Source organism: Canis lupus, chromosome 3 (assembly GCF_011100685.1).
Source record: "Canis lupus familiaris isolate Mischka breed German Shepherd chromosome 3, alternate assembly UU_Cfam_GSD_1.0, whole genome shotgun sequence".
NCBI lineage: Eukaryota > Metazoa > Chordata > Mammalia > Carnivora > Canidae > Canis > Canis lupus.
The window spans coordinates 8,401,962-8,417,757 of NC_049224.1; the positions used below are offsets into that span (position 1 = coordinate 8,401,962).

Here is a 15,796-nt window from a genome sequence, read left to right on the forward strand (position 1 = left end):
TCACCTTACACTTACTAAAATAGCTTACAAAGGCTGCATACGTGTAGCCAAAGCTTTCCAGATAATTCTGAGGCATGACACTGGTTAAGAATCATCGGCTGGGAATAATAAATCATAGGAAAGCTAACTGAAAGCAAAAGAAAGACTAGAAAGTATGACTTATCAGTCCTTATAACCTATCTTCAAGCTAAAAAAATAAGATCAATGTGGTACTTGAAGAATAGATACATCTTCTCAAGGATAAACTTATCAACTTCCCAGGAAGTAATGTTCTGTATACATACATGATAAAACAAAAATCACAAATCAATGGAGAAGAAATAGACTGTTTTCTAAATTATTTTAAGAAAACTGGGGAAGGGGCCAACTTACAATTATACCTCACACACACACACACACACACACACACACAAATTCACACAACCAGGCGGATTAAAAAACTGAAGGGAATTTTGTGGTTTTAGGTCCTACCTTCAAATACTTAATCTATTTCAAGTTAATTTTTGTGTGGGATGTAAGTTAGCGGTCTAGTTTCATTCTTTTGCCGGGAGTTGTCCGGCTTCCCAACACCATTTATGAAAGAATATCCTTTCTCCATTGCATGTTCTTAGCTCCTTTGTCATAAATTGTTCATACATGTGTGAGTTTATTTCTGGGATTTCAATTCTGTTCCAGTAATTCATGTGTCTGGTTTTATGCCAATACCATGCTGCTTGGACTACTCTAACTCTGTAGCATAGTTGGAAATCAGAGAGCAGGGTACCTCCAGTTCTGTTCTTCTTTCTCAAGACTGCTTTGGCTATTTGGGATCATTTGTGGATCAGTACAAATTTTAGAATTATTTGTTCTAGTTCTGTGAAAAATGCCTTTGGAATTTTGATAAGGGTTGCATTTAATCTGTAGATTGCTTTGGGTAGTATAGATATTCCAGTAATATTGATTCTTCCAACCTATGAGCACAAAATATCTTTCCCTTTATTTGTGTCTTCTTCAATGTCTTTCATCAGCATCTTATAGTTTTCAGTGTACTGGTCTTTTAACTCCCTGGTTAAATTTATTCCTAGGTATTTTACTCTTTTTGATGTAATTGTAAATGCATCAATTTTAAATGTTAATTTCTCTTTCTGATAATTTGTTATTATTGTTTAGAAATACCAGATTACTATATGTTGACTTTTGTATCCTACTTTACTGAATTCATTTATTAGTTCTAACAGCTTTATGGTGGAGTCTCTAGCTTTTCTACATATAGAAAATGTGGTGGTAAGCTCCTCAACGTCAGTCTTAGTGATATTCTTGTAGATCTGACTCTAAAGGCAAAAGAAACAAAAGCAAAAATAAACAAATGGGCTTACATCAAACTATCAAGTTTCTGCACACCAAAAGAAACCATCATCAAAATGAAAAGGTAACCAACTGAAAGGGATATTTTTGCCAGTCATGTATTCAAAAAGAGATTAGTATTCAAAGTATATGACGAATTCACACAACAACAAAAAACCAAACAACCTAATTAAAAAATGCACAGAGGATCTGAATAGACATTTTTTCAAAGAGGACAAAGACGGCCAACAGACACATGAAAAGATACTCAACATCACTAATTATTATGGAAATCCAAACCAAAACCACAATGGACATCACCTCACGCCAGTTAGAATGGCTCTTATAAAAAAGACAAGAAATAACAAGTGTTGGCAAGGATGTGGAGAAAAGGGAGCCCCTGTGCATGGCTGATGGGAGTATAAATAGGTGTAGCCACTGTGGAAAACAGTATGGTGATCCCTCAAAAACTTAATACTAGAACTACCATATGATCCAGCAATTCCACTTCCAGATATTTACCCAAAGAACACAAAAATGCTAATTCAAAAAGATATATGTACTCCTATGTTCACTGCAGCATTATTTACAATAGCCAAGAAATGGAAACAACCTAAAAGTCCACAGGTGGACAAATCGATGAAGAACATGTAGTATATACACACAAAGGAATAGCATTCAGTCATAAAAAAGAGTGAAATCTTGCCGTTTGCAAACACATGAATGGACCTTGCAGGTATCGTGCAAAGTGAAATAAATCAGACAAAGACAAATATCATGTGATTTCACTAATATGTAGAATCTTTAAAAATGAAGCAAATGAACAAAGAAAACATAAATAAAGTCATAGACACAGAGAACGAATGTGTACCAGAGAGGAAGGAGATGGTAAGAGGCGGGTGAAGCGGATTAAGGGGGTCACCTATATGGAAAGGATGGTAACTAGACTTGTAGTGGTGATCACTTTGTAGTACCCACTGATGCCGAATTATAATGTTGTACATCTGGACAAAAAAATTTAAATTATCTTAACCATACCAAACCCAACCCAAAACTCTCAAGGTGGGGGATGGAGAGACAGCAAAATGAATTATTGAAAAAGAGAAAAAGAAGAAGAAAATTTAGTTGATTTTTACCAAATCACTAGAGAGGAAGAAAAAGGGGCAAGAGACATGGATCCACAAGTTAGATGAGAACACAAAGAATGATAAACAGGTAAGAGGTTACAGAGCAGTAAGTACAGAATGATTCTATTTTATATTTACCAACACACATATTTGTAAAGCTATCTACTCATATGTTAACAATAGTTGACTCTGGCTAATTTTTTTTCCCTTTTAGTTTGTGTTCAGTTTCCTGATGTTATACAATGAATTTGTATGTTTTAATTTTTTAAAACTGGTATCTATTTTTCAAAGCTATGTAGTTAATGTGTTCTTTGATTCCTTTCACATAATGGGAAATTGGGCACATGAGAGGATAGATTTAAAACTCTTTATATGTGTTTTTAAGTGTTTTGTTCATCTTAAAAAGTGTTTTATCCTAATTATGGCTTTGCTTTTTCTTATTAATTTCGGTTTGCTGAAAATTCCTGCTCAAGCAGATCATATCTTTTTTTCAAAAGTTGGAATAATTAAATGTCCAATCACAGCAATATGTTGCAACAATTAAAAGTACTTGATAAAAGTGGTTGTTAGATTAAACCAAATTTTGATAACAGGATAATCAGATTTGGTACTCTGCTGGGTTACCCAGAGAAGACCTGGTAAGCAACGGTTGTATCAGTGAGCCAGAAAAGGGTTGTCGATCAGCTAGCTGCAGGTCCAACCACAAGACATCAGCAGAAACAGCCTGAATGACCAACAGTATTCTTGCAAGCATCTTTTTCCTACAAAATATATGTATGCTTTTTAAGTTAAATATGAAAGCTACAAGGCATAAAGCACATCCATAATCCCATCAGATCAAGAGACTAGATTTTAAAACATTTCACCCAGAATTAGCAAGATACAAAAAAAAAAAAAAAAGGAGGGGGGGACAAGAATGTTTTTAAGAAGTTCCAAAGATGGGACATTATCCTAGGTTAAACAAAGCCAGTCACAAAAAGACTAATGCTGTGTGATTCCATTTATATGAGTTATCTAACGTGTCAAGTTCATAGAAACATAAAGTAGAATGGTGGTTACCAGAGCAAGGGGAGGAGGAAGTGGAGAGTTGTTGTCTAATGGGTACAGAGCTTCTGATTTGTAGGATGAAAAAAGGTTCTGGAGATCCATTACTCAACAAATGAATATACTTAGCTCTACTGAGAAATGGTTAAGATGATAAACTTCATGCTGTGTTTTTTTTATCACAATTAAAAGATAGATAAAAATCCTTAAAGTAATATAAAATGAATGCTTCATATTGTGACAAAGTACTAATACTGAAGGCCAGAGATTAGTGTCATATTGACAGCCTTGTTGAAAAACAAAATTATTTTAAAGATTTTATTTTTAAGTAATCTCTACACCCAACATGGGGCTCAGAGGCACAACCCTGAGATCAAGAGTTACAGGCTCTACAAACTGAGCCAACCAAGTGCCCCTAAAAAATGTTCTTCTGGGATCCCTGGTGGCGCAGCGGTTTGGCGCCTGCCTTTGGCCCGGGGCACGATCCTGGAGACCCAGGATCGAATCCCACGTCGGGCTCCCGGTGCATGGAGCCTGCTTCTCCCTCTGCCTGTGTCTCTGCCTCTCACTCTCTCTCTGTGACTATCATAAATAAATAAAAATTTAAAAAAAAAATGTTTTTCTGACCCAATTCCATGCAACCAAATTACTAAGAGTCTGATAAAAGTGGCACTTGAAAGCAGTGGGGAGGAAAGAACTATTCAATTAACATGGAACTGATTTGTAAAAATCTATATAAAAAATACATTTAGAAGTTTATATCATGTCATATATAAAATATAATTCCAAAATTAAATAGTTCAGATGTGAAATGACAAAACAACCAGATTGAAAATATAGGAAAATATCATCTGACCTTAGTATGAGAACATTTTTATAAAAATGAAAACAATGGAGAAGATAAATATATTGAATTTAACCTCAATAACTGAGATAATTGAAATAGTTTCTTCAATAACTGAAATACATAAAACTGAAGATCATTTTGTTTTTTAAAAAACCCACCGCTACAAAACCAGAAGGCAAACAGATGAACAAACTAAATCACTAAACATCTGGCAATAGGTTGATAACCTTAATACATAAAGTACTGCATCAAAATATAAGTAATAATAAATATGATTGTGGAAGTCCTAAAAGAACAAGTAAAATATTAAAATGGCCAATGAGCACATGAAGAAACTGTGTGACCTCATCAGTAATTAAAGAAATAACAAGAGCTAAAAGCTACGGACTACATGTTACATGTTCTACATCCAGTTTCTTAGTTCATCTCCTGAAGGTGAGGTACAAAGAAAAAAAATTCCCTTATTTTTCATATGAGGAAACTAAGTCAACAAAAAGGTCATTCATGTCCCAAGGGCAAGTGGTCCCACTGGACTGCCCCTCTGTTAATCACCACATTCCACTAAAGGAAAAATGGGATACGTTTGACTCCATCGAATGTCATCTGGGGCAGGCTGGGACAAACTAGGTTCTCAAGTCAAATGCGCTGCTGCCCATTTTGGCATGGTCTGCAAAGCCAAAGAATGAATGGGTTTTGTATTTTTCAGTTGTTGGGGGGTGGGTGACAATTTTGTGATGTGAACATTATATGAGGTTGAATTTCAACGTCCACAAAACAACAGGAGAGTTAAGCAGCTGCAACCGGGACCGCAAGTGGCCTGCAGGGCCTAAAACAGTCCCCTCATCTGGCCCTTTGCAGAAAGAGTCTATTGTCTCCCAACATGGGATGCGGTAAACCGGGCTCTCTTCTACGCTGTCACTGTAAATTTAGGCAATCAAGTACAAAGCAAAGGAAAATATATGTATCTTCATACTAGTTGACTCAGTAATTTTAGGGTATCATGAAAAATGTAAAATTTACCTTCAGTTTTATGTAAAAAACACTGTTGCGGCAATGTCAACCCAGGAAGGCTGACTCCAGGCCCCAATCTCAGGGCCAGGACTAGGGTCAAGGCTACACTTAAATACTGACTCCGAAGGGAAGAAAACAGCTTTTCAGGTCTGTCGAGTAACACCCCCAGAAAGCTGGGCCTCCTGAAGTCCCATTAATCCAAACTGTCAAACACCACCTTGAAATTACTACCAAATCATAAAACATTCATTTAAAAAGACATTGTTTCTTGAGCTGGAACACATGAAACTGTAGATATTCAAGGGTTTATGATACATTAATAGTATTAAATCAAAAGGTAGACAGGGATTAAACATAAAATCCATCTTGAGTATGGATAAACCCCAAATCCCCAGTTTACTTTCAGCGGAATAACACATCTGTCACATAAATTAATGTCATCATTTGGATTTTATTGGCTTTGGAGTTTGTTGGCATTTAATTTGTAAATCTGCTTTATTTTTTTCTAGCTGTATAAATGCTATAAGCTAAGACATTTATTCCATGCTGGGATATATTTACATAACATTATGACAAACATAATTAAGTCAAACTGGAAGAGAGGATGTTTTCCTTTGAAAAAGGCCTCTTTATATGTCGCAAGTTTGAGAATGCTGTACCTTGTAGGTTCCATACCCAACCTAGCACATAATTTTGAGAAAAAAACAATCGCAATCCCCTTCTGCTCGGTCTCACAAGCTTGGTACTGAAGGGCAACAGCAGAGCAAACCAAGGGATGAAAAGGAGTGCAAAGGAAAGCCCATTTTCACATGACTCCACGTTCAAAACAGAACACTTGACCTTTGTGAACTTGGATTTCCTCCTCTGTAAAATGGGGATAATAGTTTGCACTGCAAGACTACAGAAAGAAAGTGTGAGAGGTACTCGAGGTAAGGTATAGAAAATAATAATAATACTAATAATAGCTAATATTTCCTAAGCAGTTAACCATGTGCCAGGCATTCTGTATGCATTTTACACGCACATAACATTTTATATGCATCACCTCAAAGAATGATTATAACCCCACACTGTATGGAACATGTACCAGCATATCTCTGTTTTAAGAAGATAAAACCGAGGCACGGAGAGGTTCGGTGATTTGCTCAAGGTCACGTAGCTAGTAAAAAGCTGAGCCAAGACCTGACCATAATGTTTCATGCCACGAAGCTGGTTTTCTTCTCCTTTACACAAAACTACCTCGATAAATGGGAGCAATTATTATGATCCTTATGTCCACAGAAACATTCTTCTTTGAAACCCAGCCACAGACCCTCGAGTGAGCTCGGCCTCTGAAGGGGCCTCCAGCCACTCCCCTAGTAACCCTTTCCAGAATGCTCTTTTCCCTCTGGCCTAAGTCTTTCTACAGAATCTGGGACATACGATGCAACTTTATTTTTGAAAAGCTTCAAAATTCTAGCCAACAGCACTGTAAACAACAATTTCCTCTTCTTAGGATTCTCCAGGGTCCCTCCCCCAGTCTTTCCTCCCTTTGTATTCCTGTGGTAGAAAACTGTAGACTAAGCCACTAGGCCTAAGTACACAGTGCTTGTGGGAAGGACATCACCACCAAGGCTTTTGTACTGAAAAAAAAAAAAAACAAAAAACAGAAAGGCTTGGTTAACATCACAAAGTTGGTGAGCTTAAACCCTAGAAAGGGTCATACTTTAAAAAATACAACTACTTTCTTGACATTTTCTGTTTCCCCAGCTTAGAATGTAGCACTAATGACAAAAATCTTCAATTACATTCCCAACTGGCAAATGGGTTTTATTTTCACTGTTATAAGGCATCCTAGGAGCGCCTGGCTGGTTCAGCCGGGATACCAGACAACTCTTGATCTCGGAGTCAGTGGGTTTGAGCCCCACACTGGGGGTAGAGATTACTTAAGAAAATAAAAGAAAAGCATCCAACATGATTACAACAGAATTCTAATTTTTACAAATGGGAGAAAAAAAGGTTATTAGAAGATTTAGCTCCCAACTAGCCTCAGATCTTAAGCCCCACACCCCAGCCCCGAATCAAGTATACATTACACTGAAATATAAAGGTTTTAAATTGCTACGGGGCCTAACTTCTTCGAAGAGAATCTAAAATGGGTATCAAGAGTTTATAACAGCCAAGAGCTTAACCAAAACCCTGTGGCTTTTTTTTTCCCTTCATAGCCCTTAATCTTCAAATGGTTCCACTGTAAAAAAAAAAAAAAAAAAATGCTTTTATTATATGGACATGTTAAAATATTAGGTCTAAGCACAAATATAAACTCCTTTGAGAATGAAAGCCTTGAAAATAACCCAAAAATAAAAAAAATAAAAATAACAGAGACACCACTAAAGCCATTTTTCAGTCTGTAGAGTGTTTGGGAAAATGATCATTGCTGAAATGTAGCCAGGCATGAATGAGAGCGGGCAATGTGGGCAGGAGGGGTAGTGGTTCTAAGAGGCGATGAGCAGTAGGACAGGGTTCGAGGTGTGCCGGACTCCAGGCTACCTGAGCGCAGGAGTATCTCGTTTGTTCCACGGTGACACAGGTCCCCAAGCCGAGAATCCCTGGATTCAAATACTGGCCCCACCACTTAACTCATAGCTGTGTGACCTTGGGCAAATCACTTTGACCACTGTGTACTTACTTCATTTTCCTTATTTATGACTGGAGATAATACCTACACTATCTCATTAGGTTGCTGTGAGAATTAAATGTGTTAAAAATATGTGGCAGGTTTAGAACAATGTGTGGCACATAATCAATATCACAAGGGCTTGTGAATTACTGTTATTATTATTTCATTTCAGAGATGAGGAAACTGAGGCATAGAGAAGTCATTTGTCTGAACTCATCCGCTTTGGAAATGTCAGAACTGGGGTCTGAATTTAAGGCCTTGTGACTCTCAAGTCCATCCTCTTAACCATCTCAAAAAAAAGCGCAAAAAACTGCAGTTTTCAAGTGTAGAGAATTCATTAAATAATACAACTGGTATCGGTGAAGTTGTGGATGCCCTGGGATGACAGCCCTAGAACATAGCGACTAAATACCCCTTGGGTCAAATATCTCTACGGGATGCTGAGATTACATGAAACATGAGATGGTCCCAGGTATGGCTTAAAGCTCATGTCTTACAGAGAAAGAATATACATATAAATATTTTTAAACTGGAATGACACTGGAAAATTGCAAAAACATAAGTAGTAAAAGAAAAAAAAATGAATAAAATAAAATGACCAGAAAAAGGTCTTTCCTAACTCCAGGAACAAATACACTTCCTTAAAATGTCCTGCCCTCAGGGATTATAAGGGACAAAAGGGAAATTGAGTGGAGAAAATTCGAGACAGAGACAAACCATGAGAGACCCTTAACTCTGGGAAACGAACAAAGGGTTGCAGAAGACAGGAGGCAAGGGGATGGGGTGACTGGGTGACAGGCACTGGGGAGGGCACTCGATGGGGTGAGGACTGGGTGTTATACTATATGTTGGAAAATTGAATTTAAATTTAAAAATTTAAAAAGAAAATAAAAGAAAATGTCCTGCTCTGCCTGCCCCACTCCTCAATCCATGAAATTTTCTATTCAACATGTTCTCTATTTCCATTTTTGTTTGATGTTATCATTTCAGTCATTGTTTTGACCTGCTGGTATCCATGTTTAGGAAGGAAAATATAAGACAAAAACTTGACTTATGAACAAAGAAAAATCAAAATTTCCAAATGATGAAGATTAAAGTAGCAATAAATTTAAACTCTTGCAATTATCTTATCCTTCTCCTATGATTTTGCAATCTTTCCTAGCTTCAGAAAGAAGGTATTCTATTAGATTTTTGAAGATTAAGATCAAACTTTTTTTTTTTTTTTCCTCCTGGTAACATCTACTTGATTGGGTACCAGGAGGATATTTATTTCTGCAGTTAACAGTGAAATCTGAAATTCATTGTTTCCCTTTAAATTTTTTTTTTTTTTTTTTTTTTTTTACAAAAGACTATAACCAGAAATAACTGATGGCTGTTTTTTTCTTTGGTGAAAATCTCAATGCAGCAATAATAGTGAACCAAAGTAATTAAAGTGCAACAATTAAAACCGTTCTCTACGACATAATTATTTGGAATGTAAGAGTTGCACTAAGAAAGCTCCTCTGGTTGACTGAAAAACAGCCACTTTGGTAGGTAAAGGTCAAGTATTCAATTTCTATTCACTAAACGTGAATGGCTTCCTACAATAGTCTTCGTGGATGTGACCTCCATGCTAGACTGTTAGGAAATAGAAGATGGTTAGACTTTTAAACTGGTTAGCCAGGGACACAGGAAAATACCACCACATCAGCTTCAGGGACCTTCCCTCAGTGTCCCTAAAACAAACACGAGAAGAGGCCACTGGAAGATTAACGCATAAAATGGAACACGTTAATGCCAAATCTGATAAAACTCTGCAAGAGTAGCCCTTAGGTATACTCCAACATCAACAGGTAGAAACGTATTAAACTCTTCTCTATGCTATCAAAATAAATAAATGAACAAAAGCAAACAAAAAGGACACTGGTGAGAAAACAAATAACATGAGACTTTTTCAGGCTAAGAGATAAGTGAGTTTTTAATCAACCGAGGCTGAGGCATCTCATAAGATAAAAAGCACAGACTTCTCTGGGCATTTAGCAGAGAGTGGTTAGTCGGTGTCAGGGGACCACAGGTGGTCGTCCAGAAAGTCAAAGGAAGCGTGCTGGGCAAAAAAAAAAAAAAAAAAAAAAAACCCAGCAATTGAAGTGATAAAACTCTTCACACATAAAAAAAGTCTACATAAAGATTATATGAATATGAATAAGTATAAGGATTACATATTTTTCTCATTAACATCAGTACAATATCTGAATGTACTGTTGAAAGAAAAAGAATGTACTATTAAAAAGAAAAGTGACAGGCACCTGGGGGGCTCAGTGCCTTTAGCTCAGGTCGTGCCCCTGGGGTCCTGGGATCGAATCCCCACATCATGCTCCCCGCATGAAGCCTGCTTCTCCCTCCGCTTGTGTCTCTGCCTCCCTCTGTGTCTCTCATGAATGAATGAATGAATGAATGCATGAAAAGAAAAGAAAAGGAAAGGAAAGGAAAGGAAAGGAAAGGAAAGGAAAGGAAAGGAAGGAAAGGAAAGGAGAAAGAGAAAAGAAAAGAAAAGAAAGAAAAGAAAAGAAAATCAAAGAAAAGAAAAGAAAAGAAAATCAAAGAAAAGAAAATCAAAGAAAAGAAAAGAAAAGAAAAAAGAAAAGGAGAAAGAAAGGTGACTGGGTTCTTCTGTTCCTTCTTTTGTCTGGCCCTCTCTGTTCTTATATATACAAATTAGAAATTAATAGGACTTGCAGAATTCTAAAGTAAGCATATATGTAGGTCCAGAATTTCACCTGTGACTTTAATCGGGTATTTCACTTATTTTGCCCTCTGTCATACAGAAGATTAGCTCTCACAGACCTAATCCACGTCCTCTGTGAGTCATTCTAGTGATACACACCTAATTCCTGATGTTTGTGATTGCCATTTCTTAATGTGTGCTGAATCACAGTGATATGGGTGGAGCCGCATCCCCTAAAAAGATGTTAAAGTCTTAACCTTTAATACCTGTGAACGTCCTTTGATTTGGGAAATAGGATATTTCCAAGTGATCAAGCTAAGATCAGGACATAAGCAGAGGCTGTAACCCAATGACTGTGTCCTTATAAAATGAGGAAACGGACACAGTGACACAGAGGAATGGCAATGCGAAGACACAAGGAGAATTCCACCTGCAAGCAGAGGAAAGCCAAGGACCACCAGACGCTGAGAGAGAGGAAGGGAAGAGATGCTCCCTCACAACCCAGAGGGAATGAGTCCTACCAATATACTGATCTCAGGGCCTCCAGAACCATGGGACAATGTATTTCTGTGGTTCTAAGCCACTCAGTTTATGGTGTTTTGTTACAGCAGGCCCAGGACACTATTCCACAGGCCATGGACTGAGTTGCCCCAAGCTTGGGGAGTGTGGCCAGAAGCTCAAGAAGCCTCACAGAACTCCTGTAAACACAGGAGGTTCCCACCGTGGAAACCGGTGTAAAAAACCTACAATTTAGACAGAATGAACTACTCCCGTCTAAAATATTTAAAATAATGACACATTTGTTTAAAACACATTTCCTGCGTCTTACTTCATTTTACTACTCAGAACCACACCGGGAATGAAATAGGGAGGCTTCCTATCTTCATCTCCCTGACGAAGAACCTGAACCTCACAGGGTTGAGTGTTTTGGCCAAATCATAGACGCAGACGGTAGAGCTAGTATTGGTGCCCAGTCTTTTCTAGGAAGAAAAAATGTGATCATCAGTATTTTAACTTGGAACAACAGGAGCGCTTTAAGGCAGTGCCTCTTCCGATGACTCAAGGAAGAAAGGAAAAAACAGGATCACACGGACTGAGTTGGGTGAGGGGCTCAGAGACCCAGGACAGATGGACTAAATCTGAAAAAAACCTGGTATGAAAGGTAACTGCTAACTTGTGAACCTGGCCTTGAAGGGAGAAATGGAAACAGACTTAGAAAAGAAAAGAAAGGCCCAGGTGAATAAAAGGCGAGCAACCATAAATTATGTGAAAGCCCTTCAACTGACTAATTGGAGAAGTCCAGGGAGGATCGTAATGGAAAATGGGGTTAAAATAAGAAAGGGGCCCTTCCACTGGGCCAAAAGGTTATCATCGACATGATGGGGACAAGCAGTTACCACCGTGAGGCTCTTAGCAAGGGTGCGATGCACTAAAGGAGCCATCCCCGTAGCATTCTTTTTTTTTTTTTTAAGATTTATTTATTATTTATGATAGACATAGAGAGAGAGAGGCAGAGACAAAAGGAAGAGGGAGAAGCAGGCTCCATGCCAGGAGCCTGATGCAGGACTCGATCCTCGGACTCCAGGATCGCGCCCTGGGCCAAAGTCAGGTGCCAAACCGCTGAGCCACCCAGGGATCCCTCCCTGTAGCATTCTTAACAACAGTTCAGTGGCAAAGCAATCTGGGATTGTGAATGCTACTGTGTACAGCCTGGAAAAAGTGGTCACGACTGAAGACATGATAATGAATCTATCTGGATGCTTCTAGCAAGACACCTTGGACAGCTGCCTCTCTTCCCACCCTCCCACACTCCTAGACAAACTGGCCTTCTTGGTATTCTTTGGGGGGAGGGGGGTGTCCTTGCTCCAGCCTCGGGACCAAGTACTTGTGATTCCCTCTGCCTGGCTAGAGGATTTTTTTTTTTTTTTTTTGGCTAGGGGATTTTTGCATAGTTAGCTCCTCTACCTCATTTGGGTCTTGGTTTGAATGCTCTCTCTTCAGAAAGGTCTTCCTCGATCACTCTTTCATGAGAAGACAATCCCCCGTTGTTCTCCATTCCCTTACGTGACTTCATTTCTCTTCGTTAAGGCTTACTGTTACCGAAAACTATATTTATTTTACTTATCGATTAGCCATTACTCTCATTAATACATAAACTCCGCAAGTACAGGGATGTTGCACGTCTCACCAGGCCACGGTTGTGTTCTCAGAGCCTGCACAAATCTTGGCATAAGGCAGGGCCCCACGAAGTATGTGTTGCGTGAATAAAAGAATCTTATTCCCAAACAAGGCTGAGGTTATCCTCCAAAACACTCTTTAATCCCTCTTCCCTGCCGCTTCACTCCCAGTAGACACAACAGGCCTGGTACACACTGCCACTTCTACCTGGATTAAAGCAGCAGCCACCCAACTTCTCCCCAACGCCACCCTGTGTCCTCCTCCAAAGAATCCCCCTGGCAGGTGATTTTATCAAAACACGGCTCTCATGGAGCCACCAGCTCCTATTTAAAGCCTTCTCCATGGTTCTTAAGATAAAGACCAAATTCTTACTGGGGCCAGTAAGACACGGTATGGACTGGCTTCAGCCTTGGCGTGCGGCCTCATCTCACTCCACCGGCCTCTTGATGTTCCCCCACCGCTTGGTTTCACTGTTCCCTTCTGTGGCCGGGCCTCTGCACAAACGTCCTCTGCTGTCCGGCCTGCTCGCCTCCTCACCGTCCCTCAAACTCTCCACCTCCTGCTTCAGATACCAAGCAGGTGTCACTTCCTGGGGTTCCCGTCACCCACGCCCATAACACTGGGTGGCTCCACTCGGGAACATTTACCTTTAAGTGTAATTCTGTAATCAGCAGTCCTGGTGGGTTTTTGGAAATGAATGATTGTCCTCATTTGGGGGACTCTTCACTCCAAGACAGCACAGATCATGCACTGGCAAATCTCTGGGGGCAAGACTAGTGCTTGGGCCCGGCTGGCACTGAGGAAATACTTGCTGAGTGAGTGAAAAAGGCGGCACCTTGTTAGGAAGCAAAGAGCTAGAAGTTGGCATCAAATCCACGTAGCAAGACTGCCCACACGTACTTGAAGAAGAGCTGAAGACAAAGATACGGGTGAAAATCTGCAAGATACGAATGATAAACCGCTATTTAAACAGAAGGAAACCCAGGGAAGCTCAGGGCAATGCAAACCCTGGAAGGGCACTGCCTGCAGACTGGAAAAGAATGGGACGAAGACAGTCTGTGTCATTAAGGAACTAGACCAGAACCAGTCAAACAATTGGCTAAAACTACAGAGTTATGACTTAGGGAATGATGGTAACTAGGTGAAAGGTTACACCTCCATATCCTATTAAGGACTCCTTGACTCATCGGTCTTTCTGGAAACATTTGCCTCTGCAAAGAAACTCTTCAGGCTTGCCTTCTTCTTGGCGTTTTCATTTATAAAAATTCTCCCAAAGAGTCCTCAGCACCCCCCCCCCCCCGCCCCGGAAAATGTTTTAAATACATTTTACTGTGGTCCGATAGGTGTACACCAATAGCTCAGTGAGGCAAGGGCCAGGGAGGGGATGCCATATAACAGAAAGAACCCACTTTTGCTCCTGATTAAAGTCACTCATGTATGACTTCAGGAGCCGTACACACTAAAAATTCTGGAACAACGCAGGAAATTAGGGGTTACGGGACGAGGCCTGATTTGCAAGCCTCCACTGTTGTCCTTTTAATCACCTGAAGCCAGAATCTGTGTCACCCTAAGTTCTCCGAGGTTCAGGAAGAGGGCATTTGTCTATTTTGCTTTATCCCAGGGTTCTTTCAAAAGGTGATGTAACACTGGCGTGCATGAAAAGCAAGCTGACTTTGGCACCTGATCCCTGGGTGGCTCAGTGGTTTGGCACCTGCCTTTGGCCCAGGGCGCGATCCTGGAGACCCGGGATCGAATCCCACGTCGGGCTCCCGGTGCATGGAGCCTGCTTCTCCCTCTGCCTGTGTCTCTGCCTCTCTCTCTCCCTCTTTCATGAATAAATAAATAAAATCTTTAAAAAATCAAAAAAAAAAAAAAAAAGAAAAGAAAAAGAAAAGCTGCTATCACCTCCTTTCATTTGAACCCATCAATGACTCATGCTATAAACAGCAAGTCTCCTGGATTTGTTTCTGAGAAGGACACCACCACAGTTTCAACTGCGTCCACCAGGTTTACTGGAGCCAGTTTTCCAAAGATGATTCACCACACCCTGCCTGAGAAAGGGCAGCATGAAACAGGGGAGAATTCTGATCTTCAGAAATACAACAGACGATGATTATTTCCAATTTCATGCTGCTTATATGAGGAGAATGGGGGCACAAGGAAGCACAAGCCTGCAGCGTGTGTAAGAACTGTGGCAAACAAAACAGAAAGGGGAAAATGAAAGCAGGCTAAAAAACAGACAGTAACAGACTGATGGGAGGGGGTAAGGAGACTGACTATAGGGAGGATAACTAACCTTTTTCATCCCTACAGAATTAAGATGTCAAAATTCACAATAAAAAAAAGGGGGGGGGGGCGCGGCTGGGTGGCTCAGTGGTTGAGTGTGTCTGCCTTTGGCTCAGGTCGTGATCCCAGGGTCCCGGGATCGAGTCCCACATCAGGCTCCCTGCATGGAGCCTGCTTCTCCCTCTGCCTGTGTCTCTGCCTCTCTTTGTGTGTCTCTCATGAATAAATAACTAAAATCTTAAAAAAAAAAAAAAAAAAAAAAGAGGACATTTAGCAAAGGAACACCAAAACCCCAAAATGAGTAAAATCTCACTAGGTGGGCCACATATGCAAGGCCCCTGACAGCCCCTGACCTGGCTCTCCCGAGGCTCACCAGAACTTGGGGAGCACCCGGGAAAATGAGGGTCGGCCAACAAATTGAGCTGTGTAAGCAAGAGGGGTATGTGCAGCCATCACAAATTTCCTTTCAACGGTGCAGAAGCCCCCCAGTTGTATGCAAACCGTCACCCTGTCGTCAGGCTACTTCAGCATGAACACGTCTCTCAAGGCATGTTGTGTTCAGAAAGGGTTCCAAGAGGTAGGACTATCCACGGCTCGGGCCAGACTGTGTACGTAAG

General features: G+C 40.1%; 1 protein-coding gene across 5 annotated transcripts in view; it reads right to left on the reverse strand.

The window, feature by feature from the left end:
- Window positions 1-15,796, reverse strand: part of LOC119871051 (collagen alpha-2(IV) chain-like) — a 125,817-nt gene that overhangs the window by 102,749 nt on the left and 7,272 nt on the right. The window contains exon 2 of one of the 5 annotated variants that reach the window (XR_005356601.1): window positions 13,541-13,830. The exons of the other annotated variants lie outside the window; for them this stretch is intronic. The gene's annotated coding sequence lies outside the window, so the exon portion shown is untranslated. The remainder of the gene's footprint in view (window positions 1-13,540; window positions 13,831-15,796) is intronic. 5 annotated transcript variants of the gene reach the window in all.